The following is an 18709-nucleotide window of genomic DNA, read 5'->3' as shown; positions in this document are numbered from 1 at the left end:
AAGCGACGAACCCCGTTGCATGGTACGGATGCATTATTTTACTATTTTATGTCGATTAGTTTGAGATGCTGATGGGTTGTAATACCGTTTTTTATAGATCAAAGCATAATGTAAAATGCTGTTTTCCGTACAAATATGCTTGTTTTGTTATTGAACCATTAAAAATTGTTGTTTGGTCCAAATCAGGTCTAGAATTACCCTTGATCATACTTGATAGGTATGATCATAGGTATTTAGCTATATCATAGCTAGGTTTTTTGTGTGTGTTTAGACGTTATTAGGCCTATCGACCATCTGCTCGACAAATGTCAAAACAAATCCTTTTTTCGAACCTTCAAACTGTCTTGCAGGTCTGAACCTCGAATTTTTTTTACTGCAAAAATGATATCTTATCTTATTCTTTATGTCATTTTGTTATGTCCTTTACGAACCCCTATCAGAATCATACAACCTGATACATGGAGTTTATTGGATATTAGACAGATATTGCCCTAAAGCTTAAGTTTGCTAACTTAAAGTATGATTTGTCCCATTATTGGTTTACAAAAATGGTGCCCTATCTTTTGTACAATCTCAACACTGTACTTTACCAAACGATCCGATCGAGTACTCATCCCAGGATGGATGCATTTACTGCTGACATGTTTCTCTACTCCCTTCTCTTTCTCTTCTCATTCCCTCCTATGAACTCAGCCCTTCATATCACCGTTTGTCTCCTACCTCCGGTTGGTTCACCCTGCTTAACGCTCTAACTCATCGATTATCGGGCTGGAATGTCGGGTTTGGTTGAGAAACCCCCTCCATTCTGAGTTTTACCGAACGAACCGAATGCGTTGGCCGATCGTACAAGCAATGGGAAAAATATTGATGTTTGTAACCGAGACGGAAAGGTTGGCCGCTGAACCGTAAAACGCGAAATGAAGGAAGCAATAGCAAACGAAAAAAAAAAAAATGTGCACGCAACACACCAAGTACCGAACCTGGTTCGATAAAACAAACTCACCTTGGTGCGATGGTCTTTTTTTTTTTTTCTTCAACCCGTGCGATTCCCGACCGGAGTGGACCGGAGACCGTGTAGCAGGGAGAGAAGGTCGACTGTTTCAATCGTCGCCGTCATCATTCCGGTCATCGTTCGTCATCGTCGGTCCGTACCTGACCGGGCCTGGTTTCTGGAACCGCCCCGTAGTGCCCCGGTTGATCATTAGCCGTGTGTGCGGATGCCAGATTGCTGCACCGCCAGCGCCATACTGCTTGATGGAATTCGCATCACAAAACCGGGAAGTGTGCGTTTTCGATTATTATTATTTTCCACCACCACCCAATCAACCGAGCGGTGCTAGAACAACACGGGTGTGGGGTAAGGGGCTCGGTTACTGATCCGTGCTGACGTCTTTCGAGTTCGACGTCGCAGGTGCGTTGCAGCATTGCCGCTTGATTGCAGACATTTTCCAGCACAATCGCTTTTTAATTCCTCCGGCCCAAAACCGACCGAACCGGTGACCGACTGGTGATGAGTTTCGCACGCACATACTCTGTAATGTGTTTCTGCGTTGAATAATTTTTGCTAGCGCTGTTCCCGCAGTGAAGAATGCTGTTCAAATTTGTCCCAATCGGAAAAACGTGGCAACGCGTTGGATAGGAACGTTCGTTTGTCATTTTCAGATGAAGGAAGGGCAACATTTTTTTATAACCACGGTACCACTACAAAGAATCTGTACATCATTAGGCAAACAAGGTTCAATTTCTTGCGAGCAAGACCACCAACGATTGCACTGCGTAAGTAATATTGCTGCACAAAAACCGCACAATCTCATTATACAGCCCCCCATCAATGGTGGCTTATTTGCTAGGATTATTTACTTTTTCTGTGGTTTCTTGTTTGCTCTCGGCGCTTCAGTATGTCTGTCCCACTACTAAAATCCCACCGTCTGTCCCATTCCCAAGCAAAGCGGACAATAATTCCCATCATCATCACGCACAGATGCACATCCTGTACATCCGTTCTGGTGTATCCGGTTGTTGTTGTGTGCAGATGAAAGGAAAAGAACTAAATTTAGCAAAATGCAACCGTGCAGCCAAAACAAAAGGACGTACTCGCAGTGCTTTGATCTGCCGTGTTGCTGCGCTCCCTTGCAGTGAACGCGCACGGACCTTATTAGCCACCAACACTGATACGGCTGATCATGGCCCATGGTCCATGGGAAGTAAAAGTGTGTCGCCGGTGGGACCACCAACTTAATGTGGTTTTGATTTGGTTTTTGTTTTTGTTCGGTGGGACAAGACGGGGAGGAAAAGTGGACCGGAATGAGCGGAACACACATCCGCACGGAAATGATCATCAGTCGTCTGGAATGAACGGTTGGATGTAACATGATATTCTGCCATTTGCGCGAAGACCGGGCAACTCTTCCTTCGGCCTAGGCTTAATTCGCGATAAATCTCCAATTCGCCGAAACGGCACTCGGTCGAACCGTCGGCGTACCGGGGTGGAACTGTAACACAAAACGATGTCTACATAAAGTACAACAAAAATAAAATCTCCACCGCTTCTTCATCTCCTTCTCTTGCCCTCCAAACTCACCGCATCTTCAAAAGTTCGGCATCTTTATCGAGATGCGCAAGCACGGGGTTGTAACTAAAAGGCATTGTTCATCGCCATTTGCCCCCATTTGGCACTGGGAACGATTTAATGTGCTATAAAAGTGTGTGGATTTCAGGGAACAACCGATGAAAAAAAAAACCCCTCCTGTGTAGCTCTCTACCGAAACGATAAACGGTGCAGGGAAGTTGGGTAGTGCAAAGAGTGATGCGAATGTACATTTTTCATTGTCGGCTGGTACATTCTTGCCCGAATGGGTGAGCTTTTTCTTCCGACGGCGCCCACATCATCGTTTCCTCATCGAGAGAGAGAGAGAGAGAGATGGAGAGACACACAAAGTTTAACCTCACGATTCGAAAATTACATTTATATTCGATTTTAGCCGGTCCCTGCAACAAAGTTGCAGCGTGAAATTCCGCACCGCGAATGGTGCCCACGGTACATTTCGGGTGTGTTCGGCTTGTACTCCGCAGGTTCATCGATTTATCGTGGTGCCGGGGAGCGCACCCCCATACATCACCCCTTCAGCAATGTTGAAACCCATCCAGCCGGTACAAATTGTGTGGTACGCCGGGTTCGAGTCGATGATGCGACACCGATGGAGACAAATCTTTGTTTCGTTGTGTTTCGGCTGGAGAGCTAAAGATCTGCCGAAATCCTTTTATACGAAGTTTTTATCTTCAACCACTTGCGGGGAGCGGCTGTGTGCAGGGAGGAGAAAGGAAAGGATGATAATAATAAAAAAACACACACCACCCATCCCATTCGCATCGCTGCCCGAGAAGCGAACGGGGAGAATGCATCCTTTTTGCAGTCTTACCAATCGGGACAACACCCGCCGGCGCAGTGTATTATTGATAGGGCATAATTGAATTAATGAAATCCGGCGACAGGCAATGACGATAGAATGGAATACCTTCTCCAACGGAAACAAAACCTCTTTCAAGTTCTTCAGATAATATTGCAAAGCAAAAAAAAAAAACATTTAAGCTATTTTTTTAAATTCTGTTTAACCCTTTATAACACAGGAGCACGAAATCTTCGTTTAATTGACGAATGAAAAATTTTCATTCCAGCTTCGAATTACCCAAAATCTTGTCCTTTATGCATTTATTGCATTATTGACATTATTTTCATTCAGTCATGTTCTGAAATCGGGATGTCTAAAGAATGAACATTCCATTTTCTTATATTAGCTATTACTATCTCAATATTTTTGTTGCCCTTATGGTTCTTATGGTTTTTAACAAATTCTTATGGTTGTCTTCTATCATTTTTTTAAATTTTTATTAGAACGACTAGGACCGTATTGATTTATTTTTACCACGTAGTAGTAGTAAATAGGATAGTAAATTCTCGCTACGGGGGGACCTCTCCAACTCTTATTATTTGATTACATATTAAAATAATATCGAATCCTTTGCGATACCAATTTGAAAAATTACTAATGTTTACTTTTCTTGCTCGGTTTCATCAAAAGTTTTCACACTACCTACCAGAATATAATCTGGTATCAGAACATAAAGGTTCTCTGAAATTATCATCCAATTCGAATGAAAAACCAGATGGGCACTTAATTTCGTAAATACAGATCTTTAAAACAGAATATTTTTGCGTATGAAAGTTCATACGCTGCGATGCAATGGGTTAAGCGTTTAGCTTTGAGCAGTGATTACACAATCGTTTTGAAAGCGCCTATAGCTCTTCTCACAGTATCGTTGCGTTCAAACTTTTCCAATTAGCTTCGTTTTTTGCCTGTTTGACAAACGCACGCCGTGTACAGATGGCTTTCCACCCACCGGACAGCTTAACCTCTTAAAGAAAAAAAAAACACACTCCCTAACACAAAGTCTTGCGATCTTCTTCCGCGGTACAATAAGTTTGCATTTCACGCTTAGCCCACGCTTTACCGATATCGTAACTGGGTACCGTTCGCTGTGTCGTCTTTGTTGCGCGAATTGAGACATAAATTGTCCTTCCGCCGGACCATAGTGTGCGCACCAACCACATGGGTAGCTTAATCGGCGATGATTTCAGCCACGATTCACCGGACACGCGGGGTATCAAAGGAACCAGCAGCAGAAAGGGTGCTCCCTCGAGCAAATGTCATCACCGTTTCGGGCGCACAAATATCCCAAAGTCTTCCCGATACAGAGACCGCGCACGGGGACGGTACACAGGTCGTTTGCGTATGTTTGCCTTCCATCCCGGAAACAACGAGACGCGGCCACAAAAACGGTACGGTAAAAAATATCTCCCAAGGGAAATTCAAACTCCTAGCTACGGTCAGCTAGCACACTATCTCTACACACCGCATGTCTGTCCTGTCTAATACTTCGGCGGACACCGGCTGACGACCGGGGTCATAATCGTAAAAGTTAAGTACTGCGATGATTTCTGGCCCCAGCGCTGGGGCGTGCGCGCTGTGTTCGATCGGCACGGACTGCCGGTGTGAGACTGCCGAAGTAGGCAAAATAAATGATTTTGTCACGTTTCGACCGGTTGAATCGGTGACACTTTCCTACATACCCTGTCCCGGTTCACGGGACGGAACGGCGTTTCGTGAGGTGGCTCGTCCTAAAATGGCGTCCTCTAACAAGGGAATTTTCGTAGCGTCCCAACACACGGCTAACACTCTATACCCGCACCGTTACTCTCGTGTTGCGGGAAGTGTTGCGCTTTTGTGCCTGGAACAGCCAAAGCCGTACGAAACTATTTCGCTTGTCTCGCAAGCAGCAAAATGGTGTGTACGTTACATTTGTTACCTCTTCAGGGAGCTTTTTTTTCTTGCTGTCATACCCGCTGAAATGGTCACATTGCTCAAACAGATGGTCGATGGACCGTTGCGGATCGTTGCATCGTTCGCCAAATTTGTGACTCAACCAGCCGCTTGCCGGGTCCGTCATTTGCCTACCAGATCCCGTCGCGATCGCGTGTGATCGCCACAACTTCTTGCACTTCTAGCGCCAGGCAATGCATTACGCAAGCAGCACACAATCTTTATTTGTGTGTGCGGTCGGCGTGTACCACATCTCGATTTAACGCCTCGATGAGCCAGCACGACATTTGTGAGGCGCGTTTCATGCGCATTTACCATCGGGTGTACATGATCATGATGCCTTCCCTCAAGAGTGTAGCACGTGTGTGTATATCGATCGCATCCTCTTTCGCTCTTTCTCACTCTCTCTCTCTCTCATTCCTCATATTCAGTTTCTTATTTTAATGTCGATATATACAAATGCTACTTTTTCCCCGCAATCAACCAGCACGGCACGAACGAGGGCGTAAGGCACTACTGCTTCCTACAAACAGCCATAATTTGACACCGACCGTAGGCCGCCCGGCGCACAGCGCGTAAATGGCAGCGACGATCCGTTTCATGCCGAACGGGTTTCGTCGCTTACCGATCGTTGCGCTTGATCGTTCGATAATAAAGTGGCAATTACCCGAATCGCGCCCTACACAATTTTGCGCGCACTGAGGGAGATTTGCTTTGCTCTTTATCCTGCCTGTTGGCCGTTCTTTTCTTTTTTGTTGTTGCGTGTTTACAACCCTTGCTTAGCTGCTTCTAAACACACGACCTTTACCTTTGAAACGAACACTTTCGCCCGGCAGATGCAGGCGCACGATGCGCGGCATATCGGTGAAGTTGAAATTTTAATCGCAATCGCAAAAGATAATGTTAATAACATGGATGGAAACAATATGCGCCGCGTGATGCAACTTGGCAACATAATATTATTTGATTTCCCCCGATACAAATTTATCGCAAAATGTGTAACCCCTAACGCTGTGTGGTTAAATGATACTGAGCGCTCAGCTGCAAAATGGCACACGCGGATGGTGCACCACGGTTTTGCAGATGTTTTATGATAATTTATTTCCCTAATGCTCTGTTTTATTTTTCGTAACAACTGCACCTGGTGGAAACATAATTAAAACCCCTACCGATCGATGTGTGCACCGTTGACACACTTTGTAGGGTATGGGATCGGTTTTGCTTTGCAACGTGTCGAGAGGGTGTAGGTATCGAGCACGAATCAAGATTAGCGCGGATCCCATCCTTAAAACCGATCCAGCGACGGTAGGAAAAATGATCGTGGGTACACACATCCGCCTCCACCGGCATTCTGTTTTGGTCCTTATGGGTTCAGGTTGAAGGTGGCCCCACAGCAGAGCAATCTCTCTCTACGATTGCCACTAGCATGGTTGCCGCTGGCACGATGTCCACGGGGTGGTTTGCCGGGAACCTTTCAGCTACGGAATAACCCATCGATCGAAGCACCGAGATTACGAATTACCACCCCGTGCGGGAGGCATAAGTCAAACCGCCCCAAACCGAGTGTCAAATGGTTACTCCGCAACGATCGTACGATTAGGGGAGCGATCGTGTGCACACTTTTTCGGGTTGCCCAAGTGCCGGTGGGTGCTAATGGAATGTCCGCCACACTGGGACAAAGATATTGCACTCCGCGCCAGCATGCGGATGCAACCAGGGCATCCAGTGCCAACGGGTTGAACGGTGTTCACCGCTAAATAGTTTCACATGGTGGGCTCCGCGCTCGCTAGTGACGGTTCCATTTGCGTAACGTTTCGAAGTGCTCCCTGGCTCGGCCCCACATGCATGCACACGAACGGTGCAGCCAAATGTCAACCGGTGGTTGAGCATAAAGTTGCTCGAAAAGTAAGCCCCCCTCAAGCGTTATGATGAATCCCTTCGATATCGCGCCACACGGAGTGGAGCAAAAGCTAATTGGTGCCCACGATGTTGTAATGTGTTGCCCACCGAAAATGGTTTCGATTTTGGAGATTGGTAGTTTAATGGACTGCCGAGCGTGTGGTGGTGTATGTGCTTAAACTGTTGGAACCTTTTGCGCTATATTGCACGGGATCCTTGGGTAAAGTTATTGTGAATCGTTCGGACTAAATGTTAGAAAACCTCACCGTTGTGTTTTTTTTTTCGTGCTCCATCTGCTATGAATTCATTCAAATTCCAACCACATGTGCCCCGAATTCCAGCCAGCCTATTTACGATCATTCCTCCCCGTGGATTCACAACAGCTTGTAAACGATCGTTTCGATTGAGGGCACTTTGCTCTTGCCCGGAGAACTATCAACAACCTCTCGTCCAGGTTGGAATAGACAGGTACGCGGGAAGATTTCCCTATCCACTCGCACCGGATAACACACCGAACCATGGCCGCCGCTCGTTGCTGCGCGATCTTGGACCACTGACGTCGACGATCGTCAACGCTGTCATCGAATCGTCATTCCCGGCTAGCTAGTGGCTTGGGATGCTGTGGAGGGCTGCGATTGTGTGTTTGTATCTGCCCGACCACCTTCTACTACACGGGCGACGGGCGAGAACCACCTTACGCGCGACAGCATTATAGTGCCATTATTATTTTTTATTATTTTGCCGGATGAATTTGAATAAATTAATTCCAGTGCCATTTGTATGTAAATTGAATATTTTGATTTAATTTATCGTTTTCGTTATTATTTTTCACGTTTTCTCGTGACCGTTCGCAAACCCGGGCTGCTCACTCACACGTTCGTTTATCGCTCCAGCGGTACGTGAAGATGGTTCTTTTTGTTGTGTGTGGACTTTCTGGAAAGACCTCCATATCGCTCCTCACGAGTGTGAAAGAGTGGGAAGGGGTGGCGGGACAGAGCGGCAGCGATGTAAAGAGAAAGCAATTGGTACGCCGTTCGGGTGGACTGTGAGCGGTGTGTGTGTTGCATTCCAACTCCGCCAAGGGGAGGCTAGTGTGGGAATGCCGGCGTAGGAAGGTCGTTCGGATGAACGAAAGATTTCTTCGCGAGCAACAGCGACGAACCGACCGGGCGTGAAGTCACGATAGACATTCTGGCTCACCGGGGTGAAACGGGTTATGACGATATGACTAGGCGAATGAAAACATAATTTACCTGCCCGAGAGAAAAAAAATCTCTCCTTAAATAATGTACTTTTTAAAAATTACTCAGCTTGCTTGTGTTACGTACAGTATGCCATTCCCATGTACTGTATGCCTTTGCGGAAAGAATTTAACAAATATTTCGTCGTTTTTTTTCTTTTGTCTGATGAACTACACGGACAAGCCTGTAGCATAAAAGCGTACAACACTTAGCGAGGAACACGAACCAGGGCCCCCGAATGCCGGAAAAAGACTCGCGCAAGGAATCTCACAATGCACTCACGTCCTGAGAGCGCGCGCCCGCGCGTGTGTGTGTGTGTATGTTCGCATATCCGTACGAATTGTTTATAAATCACGAATTTCTTCAACCTTACCTTTTACCATCTTCAGACCGTGGTACGAAAGAGGAAGAACATTAACGTCACCAGGCGGTGGAGCGATTTTGTTGTTGTTGTTGTTGCGCTGTAGTACACGCTCGCGCGACCTCCCGAGTGTGGGCCACCGTTCGGCAAACAAACGGTCCGCGCAAAAACTGGCAAATGCGAACGGATGCGAATAATTTGTGAACAAAGCAAAAGTGCAAATGGGCCCTTTCATCGTCGTACCACCATACGCGAATCGAATGGTAACAGAACGAATCCTCCGGCGATATATTGGGGGACCCTCTGCCTGACCAGATGCGGGGCGGACACTCCTTAGCGCAGGATTCAGACCGGAGTCTGTGGAAGAGAAGGAAGTTCGCTTTAATCGTGTTTTTTAGTTGTTTTTTCCCACTCTCTCTCTTTCTCTTTCTCGCGCTCGTTCTACTGTCCCCCTTAAACCATCCTTCCTGTTCAGCAGCACCACGACTCGTGTCGTGGATTATGGAAATTCTTTCGCCCTAACTGCACATTCAGCCAAATATGCAGCAATTGCTTGGTAAATAGCATTCAATTGCGATTCGAATAGTCGTCCAGCACGGTGGTATGCGCGACAGATCTTCTCAGCATACAAAGAAAGCGGTGGAAACGCGAGCCCCAAAAACGGATGATACAGGCTGCGGTAGGCAGAGAGTTTGATTAGCCGTTGATCACCACTGCCATTTAAAGACGATACTGTCTGCGCAAAATAGTTCCGCACGTTTCGGAGCGGAGGAAGTACGATGTGTGAAGCAAAACGGGTGGTTAAATTTTCTCCCGAAATGACTTACCCAGCTGTTAAAGAAGGGGCCGTTTTAATGGTGAACATCCCAAACCGTGTTCGCACCGTAACGTTTTCCGAAAGTCGTCGCGATATTCCAATAAAAAATCGACAAATGTGTTAATGTACGATAAATCACGCCCAACGATCAATGGGGCGGGTGGGTATGAGATCGATTTTCTACGATTTTACTATCGGTGGCATTAAATCGAACTTTTCGCTGCAAATTGCCGTGCCAGCCTTACACGGACCGCGCAGAGACCCCGAAGACTATTAAGAGTTACCGAAGAATTCTGCTACGCGTTCTCTCCGCCTGTCCCCTTACGCCGGAATGCGGCAAAAGAAATGGATGTGCAACGGTAGTAAAACAAACAGTTAATTAAGACCCATTAGATAGCCGCGGAAGGAACCTCCTGACCTGAGGCCCCCTGACGGTGGGGTGGTTTCTGGCTCTTGATGATGGCGATGCGTGCGCCACACACTGCACACGGTCGAAAAGGTGCATTATGTGGCCGGGAAAGGTGGTGCTGCTGATGGTACGGAAATTAAACAACAAAAACACACATACCAAGAATGAAAATAGAATTATGTTTTAAGATTCATCATTTGGCGGGCTGGTGGGGCGGAGGGGAGACAGGGTGGCCAAGGAAGGGTTGAGTGACCACGAAATGTACAAAAAAAAGGGAACGGAAGAAAAACCTCCGTTACGTTTGTGTGCTAGTAGGCAGTAGGCAGTCAGGAGCTTGGAGCCCGGAGTGGCTAAACTACTTCGTACACCGCTTGGTGGGTGGTATTTCTAGTTTCTATCCAACCCGAATCGGTTTCACCATTCCCCTCTTCCTGGCGTGGCCACAACCCACTCGCGGTCTCGCGGTGCTGTGACGGTGATGAGGGAGAGAAGGTTATTCCCAGACCTATCGTTGCCGGTTCTCCCGGTCTTTAGTGAAGCCCATAGCCGCAACCGTCCCCAAGGGTTCTTCCTATCACAGCCCCGTGATCAATTGGCATTTGGCAGGCGAAGGCCATTACACTTCGACGCCTTTTTGCTTGCCAACCCTTTGCCACCCGTGCCTGTCCGTGACTGGAAATCAGTTTGGTTTTCAAAATCATAACCATTGGTACGGTTCCTTATTTTTTTTGCTGTTGCTTCGTAGCTTCTCTCCCTTTCAAATCTTGTCTTGAGTGTGTGTTTTTTTTTTGCTTAAAGTTTGCACAAAATGTTGCGAAAGTGAGCTTTGCAACGCAACTTGCTTTTGCACGCGAACGCTCATTCTAAATGAACTTTCAAGTTTTTCTTCCCTAACGATGCATCAGCTGCGTCTGCGGTGCAGGTGCATTCGTTAGCTGACACGGCATTTACGTGTATTGATGAAAAATGTTACTTTTTTGTAGGCTAGCATCTAACGAGCATTCTAACAAATAGAAAAAATAACTGCAACTTCAAATGATTGGAAAGGATCCATTTGGTCGATCGTGGAAAATAGCAGTTGCAATTTAATACAGAAGGAAAAACTATAGCCTAAATAAAAAAAAACAATCCACTTTACATTGGATTACCCGTAGCTTTAAATGTCAGTTTTACGACACAAAAATGTCATCCACTTTAATTAAGCTACACGATCATAACTCTCAAACAAGGTTTGGCCACCGTTCGTTGAACTCATTCCGTCATCTCCTCAAGGACATGGCGGGACAATATTTTTTACCATCATCTCACCAGCGTTCTTTTCATTTGCGATTTGTTGCAAAACTGTACGAAAACAAAGCATAAATGTGTAAATATAAATAAAAAATGTGGTTGGATTGCGATAGAAATCGAAACATATTATTAAAGGCGGTAGCATCAGTCCGTTCAGTGTTTTTGTGTTGTTGATTCCGTTCTCTTTAAATACTACAGCAAAACGAGGTATGGCGTAGCAAAACAATGTTTTCATAAAGGTATACTGTCTAGTTTTGGTTTAATCTGGTAAAAACTTATGAATCTGAACGAATCCTTGCAATAGATGTATGAATCTGAATGTCTTCTCTGAAGAATTATGAATCCTCTACGATTCATAGACCTTCTAAACTTCATAAAACCTCAAAATTGTAGCTTCAGAGATTCATGAATCCTCATAGAATCTTTCATTCATAAATCTTTAAGAATCTTTCATTCATGAATCCTCATAGAATCTCATAATCTTTAGAGATACATAAAAAATCCTTTTAAAAATATCGGCCCATGATTTGAAAAACTACTCGAATACGAATGACTCACCTCAAGAGACTCATTAAGCACAACACTAATATTTTCAATAGTTGCAAACCATGTAGTGATTGCAATGCGATCCTACATGTGCCACCCTTGTTCCCCTCAAGTGATCCAGGGGACTCTATCCCCCCCATAACTGCTTCGCTTGTACCGTACGCGCTAATCTTACCATACGCCACCACGGGGCCGTATTTCCTGTGAAAGGTGGCGTAACGTACTAACGGACACATAAATTACCAAAAAATATCTTTACGCGTCGATTTCTGCAGCAAAATTTTTGCCCTCGTACTCGTTCCCTCATCCATCGCTGATGGCCCTTACCCTCTCTCTCTCTCTCTCTCTCTCTGTTTCGTTATTTGTGCTGTTGTAATTTTCATTCGGTACGGCCACTTTTCCCACATTGGCGCATCGCACACCGCCATATAACAGCAACACCTACCATCATCATCCCTGGGGTCGCAAAGATAGCGAACATCCCTCCCTGTACCACCCGCCATCGGTCCATAACCTGGCCGGACCGGAGGATTATCATGCCAAATAAATCACGCACATATGCTTGGCGTATAATTACCGCTGACGTCGAAGTGCGAGATGAGGAATATTTACTTTCGTCGAAAATTTATGACAATCTCCGGCGTTTGGTTCGGGAGGGTTACCAGATGGGGTTTTTTTCCGTGCCGTGCATTTTGTCGTATTTGCACGCGGCTACGAAATCTTTTGTACGGAAATGTTCAAAAAAACCTGTAAATTAGTGTATAATCTTTGCACCGACCACATTCGCAACCACTCGACAAAGATGCACCCTGCGAGTTTGGCTCGTGGGACTCGTACGCGGGCAGGCCAAATAATATATTCCCGTTTCCAGAAATCAATTTTACAATTTATCTTGCGTTATCTCGCCTTGCCTCTCATTATTGAGGTGTGCGACTCTGTCAGAAGGTTTGTTTGGCTGCACTGAGATGCGACCTTCTTTCTTTGCAGTCTTATTTTACCACGTTAAGATACGGCACGTACATAAAAGGGTTCGTCGCTTAAGCGACTGTCGAAGTCTTTCGATAGACGCTATTTTTGGAATACTTTTTTATTAGTGTACAAAAATTATTTTACGTTTCCATTATTTCCCGATGGGCTTAATTATCTCGGCTTTGTGAATGTATGTTTCACACCTTCATCGTCGCGATGTGTGATACGGCCGCTACGTTGCATACCACCAGTTCGCCAGTAATTTCCCCTTCCCATCCCTTTTTGTTGGCATGGTCGAAACAAGATCACGCGACACGAATGCTTGATGTCCCATTCCGTTTGCATCCTTCTCGAAACACGATTCGTCTTGGGCGCACTCCACAACCACCAAACCCCGCGCGCCCGATGTTCTCATTCTTGACCCATCAGCACGCTGAGAATGCGTTTGAATGTCGAATCGCATGCATCATTGAATGGTGCCGCCGGTTCCGTTTGCCACATGACACAACGGTGGTTGTGTGTGTGTGTGTGTATATCTATCTGTTATGAAATATTACTCACGATCATTCGATCGCCACTATGCTTCCCAGGCGTGCGCATCCTCTCCCCCCGTCGGGTTGGTGGTGGTGCACGGTTGATTTATGTTTGGATTTATGTCAATTGGCTTTTACGCCCTCTACGCTCCGGCCATAAGCTCGGAAGTTTTGATCTCGAAGCATTAGCACACCCAACAGTGAGGGAAGGTGTGTGTGTGTGCACGTTCGCACCCTCGCTTGGGGTTTTTGATCGACGGCCGTTCACACCCAAGCCACACAGCGACAGAAGAGCGGGTCGTGAAGTGATGGAGCCATGGAGCTACGCACGGGATATCAACGGGACGACGACGACGACAGGTACAGCACGAAATGTCCGGTCACCACCGGAGGCTAAGCCGGATGGCGGCATGTATTTCACGCGGCTCGAGTTCTTCATTCACGCTCCCATTTTCCCTCCCATGTGCAGATCGTGGTCAAGAATTAATGGGGAAAAAAAAAACGATGGCCGACCGTTTTTAATTGAAAACGAAATCTAATTCGCGCAGTTCGCGAAGTCAGCGCGCGTTTCGTGAGCTTTTCATCCGCAACACACGGTGACCCGTCCTAGCTGTGCAAAAGGGGGGAAAAACCCCCAAACGGGATAATAGTGGCAGAAGGGTGCGAAAACGGCCACCAAATCATGCCAAACCAACCGGTGGGGGGGAACGCCAAGGCTTCGAGACCGGGACGGGCTTGCTCCGCCCGGTGTGAAACGGTCACACATTAGGGGTACGTTCGGTGTGAACGGTTGCTTCCCATCCCCGTGGCATTCGGTCGGGTGCGCGCTCGCTTGGATGAATCGGGAATTGTCCTGTCAGCACGGTCAACACGATCTTGCCATCGCTCAGGGGAAGTTCATTCTCGCGATGCGCGCACCGTTTGCAAACGCATCGAAATGCATCTGAGCTTTCAAAGTTTAGATTGAACGGGATGTGCCGCCGGGGATGAAAATGATGTAATTGGAATTGGCTGAGCGAACGAAAGGAGGAGGACGAGGAGGAGAGCTAAAAACAAAAAAGGCACAACGCCGGTTAAGCCTTGCGGAATGATTTTACATCGCATTTTTTTAATCTCTAGTCTAAAATGTATGATTGATAGTAAAACGAAAAAAAAGGTACAGAGAGAAAAAAAAGAATAATTATCCATAAACAGTTTAGTGCATCATGTGCGTTCTCTTCTCTGCTGTAACATAAGTGCACTTCGCTTTTAGCGATACTCGCACACGAATGCAGCTGATACCTCCGCATCCATGCCACGTTGCGTTCGCACCAAATTATCACCTCATCATCAGCCATCGCGCAAAATGTCTTGGGAGATCGTAAATCTTAGCAGCACTGGGCCGGCTATAGGGCTAGGCTATTTAGCACCATCCATCCATCCAACGTTCGGGGTGCATAAATCGACGATGACACTTACAGCAAAATTGCTCGCAATAAAATGTGTGAATCTGTTCACTCGACCGGCGCACAGTGCACATACCCTGCATCTGCCCGATGCAATCATTAGCCGGGACTGCTGACTGCCGGACCCGTAGATCGAAGTGTGAGACGCCGGACGCAACGATGCGTGTTATTAGACCGAATCGATTCGACAACTCACCCGTTTTGCCAGCACCAAATCAAAATCCCCCGCCCGACGGTTGCACCGAGCCCCATCCGCTTTCCCTGCTCCGCCCGAACCGGTGAACCACAGGACCCTTTTAAGTCGCGGTGCGTACATGAATAATTTATTCCGCTTACTTATGCAATCGTGAAATCGTTCGATTGCCAGAGTTTTGCTCGTCTTCGTCCGCACAAAGCACACAGATCTGCAGCAACACCCGTCAATCTGGCGCATACAGGCCTTGCGCTTTCTATCTCTCTCGTTTTCCCTCTTGTTCTGTCCTGGACCCTCTGTTTCAACGACTCCATGATTAACGCACAGCACAGGCACATTGGCGATGCAGTTCGGTGCGGCATTCCTGCCATATCTGCTCTTGTCAAAGTCAATAATAGTTATAATATGTTATCTCTATCGTTGCTTCTCTTTCCCGCAGCGCGATAGCAAGGATGGACGATCTAGCCATTCCCAGTGGAATGGCCGGATGGCGTGAGCCGATTTCGTCAAGATTGCTTATCTATGTTTTCTCATAATCCGGTGCTAATTTTCATAATTTCCCCTTCCAATTTCTGCGCCATCGCCGCACCGAAGCCGGGCGAAGCGCAACAAACGAGCGAAATGATTTCCGATTAAACAAATGCATTAGGCCCAGGGAAGGGTGAGGCTGTGGGCGGTGGAAGCAGACGCACCCAACGCGGTTGAAGGATATTTGATGGCACCGCGCTCGTAATGCGGCCCGGTACGGAGGCAATGCTCTGCTGTGAACGGGGTCAGGTTGATCCACTTACTCTTTGCCGAGGCCACTCGGGCTTCAATGCGCTGACGGACTGCACTGCTTTTGCACCCACGTTCTGGAGATCGGCAAATGGGAAGATAGATTACCACGGAACCGCTCGCTCGCTGCGGTCTTGCTTGCTTGTGTGATGCGAACGATGCGGAAAATAGATGCACCCATCGTTGTCGGACATTGGCGGACGGGTTCAGTCGGCTTCTCACCGGCCTGTCAGCTGTGTTTGCGGAATGATCCGCATGCACTGATGCGCTCTGACGGCCTCTCCTCTCTCCCCTCCCCACCGTACGTCTGCCCACACCCCGCGCGCACGGAACTGGGCGATGGACACAGTGACAGATCCGTCAGTATTTGCAAATACGATGGCATCATTATTGAGATTGAGTTTACTACTACTCGTCACTCGTCGCGACCGGCACCGTGATCGTTGCCGGTGCATCAGCATCACCTGCAGTGTGGTTTTGCGTAAAGGGGGTTGGGAGATGTATCCATTACAAATCCAGCAGATTGTTTTTACACACACGGTTGTGCGTTTGGGAAAATATTTTGTCATATGCGCCTGGTCATTTCTGGTGCCGGCTCTTGACGGCGGTTAGCTTGCTCCTCGGATGGATGGGAGATGATGTGATTTGACTGACGCGGGCTTTTAAAGACGGTGGTCATAAAATTGCTTTTTATAAGTCACGTAGTTGCGAGTGACCTCTCAAGGATGAAAGCGTGAAGTGCAGGTTAAGAGGTGTTTTATTAAAAAAAAATGAAATGACAGTTTGAAGGATATTGTTGATTCTGTAGCTCAAAAAATACATTTTTGGGATGTTTCAAAGAAAAAACAAAAAAAAAATAAAATATTTCAAATATTATTTCGCAACTATTTCCAAACCATTACAGATAATTGAATGCAATAAAGTTTGCTTAAATTCTATGGTTTATAAGCATCCATTCAGAATTATGGGATACTCTACCGGGCGGCCATACGCCAACTGGCTATAACGAGAGCCAATTATACCCAAAACAAAAATATTAGGTGTCGCGGACCACCCAAATGTTGACCTCAAAGTTACTAGATTTTATTCTTCGATTAAGGTTTAACCTAACAAATTTTGTTCATTGCTTATGCGTGCCATTAGTGGATTTTATGATTTTCGTTAAAATTTTATAATTAACCGTTCGAAAAGTATTTTCCTCGGAGATTGCCTCCCGGCCATATGCTGTATATCTTAACCAACACTTTTACACAACAAAGTCGATCTTTCACATGCACTCTCTTACAGGTTTCGTAGATTGCTTATTTTTCCAAGGTGGACGCAGAGATCAATTTACCTCCGATCTTTTTGATCGTTTATTTTATTCTACTGCACATTACGGTGATGTCAGATTTCGTGGCTATCTGTGTTCTGGTTGCCAATGCTAGACTGCTGCTTGGCTCTCTTGGTATTTCTTTAGACAGAAGAAGACATAAATGAAACTGGTTCGAGTGCCTCGCCGTGTAAGCTTTCTTTTCTCCGGTGTGATATACGCGGTATGAACAAAACCTCGAATGCAATTGCCTTACTATATTCCTAGTGGTCGTTATATATTAACTGATTACACTTTCAAAATGTGGCTGCACATAAAAAGATAGCTACAACACAAAAAAACAGTACTGAGTTCTACTCTAGGTGACAGGGAACTCGAAAGAAAATCGGTGAAATATGTTCATTGTTTTAATGCATACGTTATTCAATAAATATAATTTTAAAAATAATTAGTAAATTAGGTGAAGAATTCCAAGTAAAATTTATAAAGCAATTGATTCACAGGAACCCGAAAGCAGCATTATAGCAGGTTACGGTTTGCAAAATATTGTATTAAGAAAAAAACGTTTTTATATTGATAAATTTGTGATTTCGGATGGCTATGACTCTTTGAACTAAAACTTCGTTATTTATCGGTATATTGAATTTTTATTTCTTCAGGAACGGCCAGGCCGTATTTATCGGTATATTGGATGACAATTTTCAGCCGATATTCCAGTGCTTTCCAAGATTTTCTAGACATTAAACTACGATTAAATGAATACAATTTTTCCACTTCTCTTCCAAATTTTTGAAATGTTTCGGTCTTCGGCCTAAGGCACTCGGCCACCGGCATAGAAAAAGAATCTTTTCCACGACATTCTCTCTAGCTAACTTTAAAAGCTAGTGCAAAATTAAAAGGCTTTAAACCATCGACAAAATGATTTTTCGAACCGATAACAGCCACCGAAACAGTTGCCTTATCTAACTGGCTTTAGGAATGTGACCGTATGGATACGAACCAATCGCTTTTACTGGTTTAAACTCTCCAGTGCAATGTGCAATGGACCCGCACCTGCGCAGGTGTGCAGCAAGTGTTATTTTATGGGCACCATTTGTCCGTGCATTAGAATTCACGGCATCATTATCGCTGATTCATGGTGCCCCATAAAATGGGTAAATAAATTCTTCCCCTGTGTGTGTGTGTGTGTGTGCGTGTGCGTTTTTTTTGTTTTATATTTTCGCGTGCGCGTGCTGCAACCCATCCGCCGGGACCAACCTGGAACGAACTTCCTGTCCCAAGCGAGCTGCATTCAAACCCGCTGCGTTTATGTCTTCGTTTGTGTGTTGCCACCTTTTGGGCGACCAAGTCCTGTTTTGCCATTCCGTCATCCCATTGCCATCTTAGCCCGTTGTGCGCAAGAGGATTTTTATTAATTCACCTTCACCAACCTTCCGGCTTCCCACTGTAGATCCAACCTCCTGCCATGGTTTCATCGTACCGGTGCTGCACTTAATTAATAAGTCGTTAAAACTCACGGATGCGTAATGCATAGTATGG

The sequence above is a fragment of the Anopheles moucheti genome, chromosome 2 (genome assembly GCF_943734755.1).
Source record: "Anopheles moucheti chromosome 2, idAnoMoucSN_F20_07, whole genome shotgun sequence".
Lineage (NCBI taxonomy): Eukaryota > Metazoa > Arthropoda > Insecta > Diptera > Culicidae > Anopheles > Anopheles moucheti.
This window is presented reverse-complemented; position numbering follows the sequence as displayed.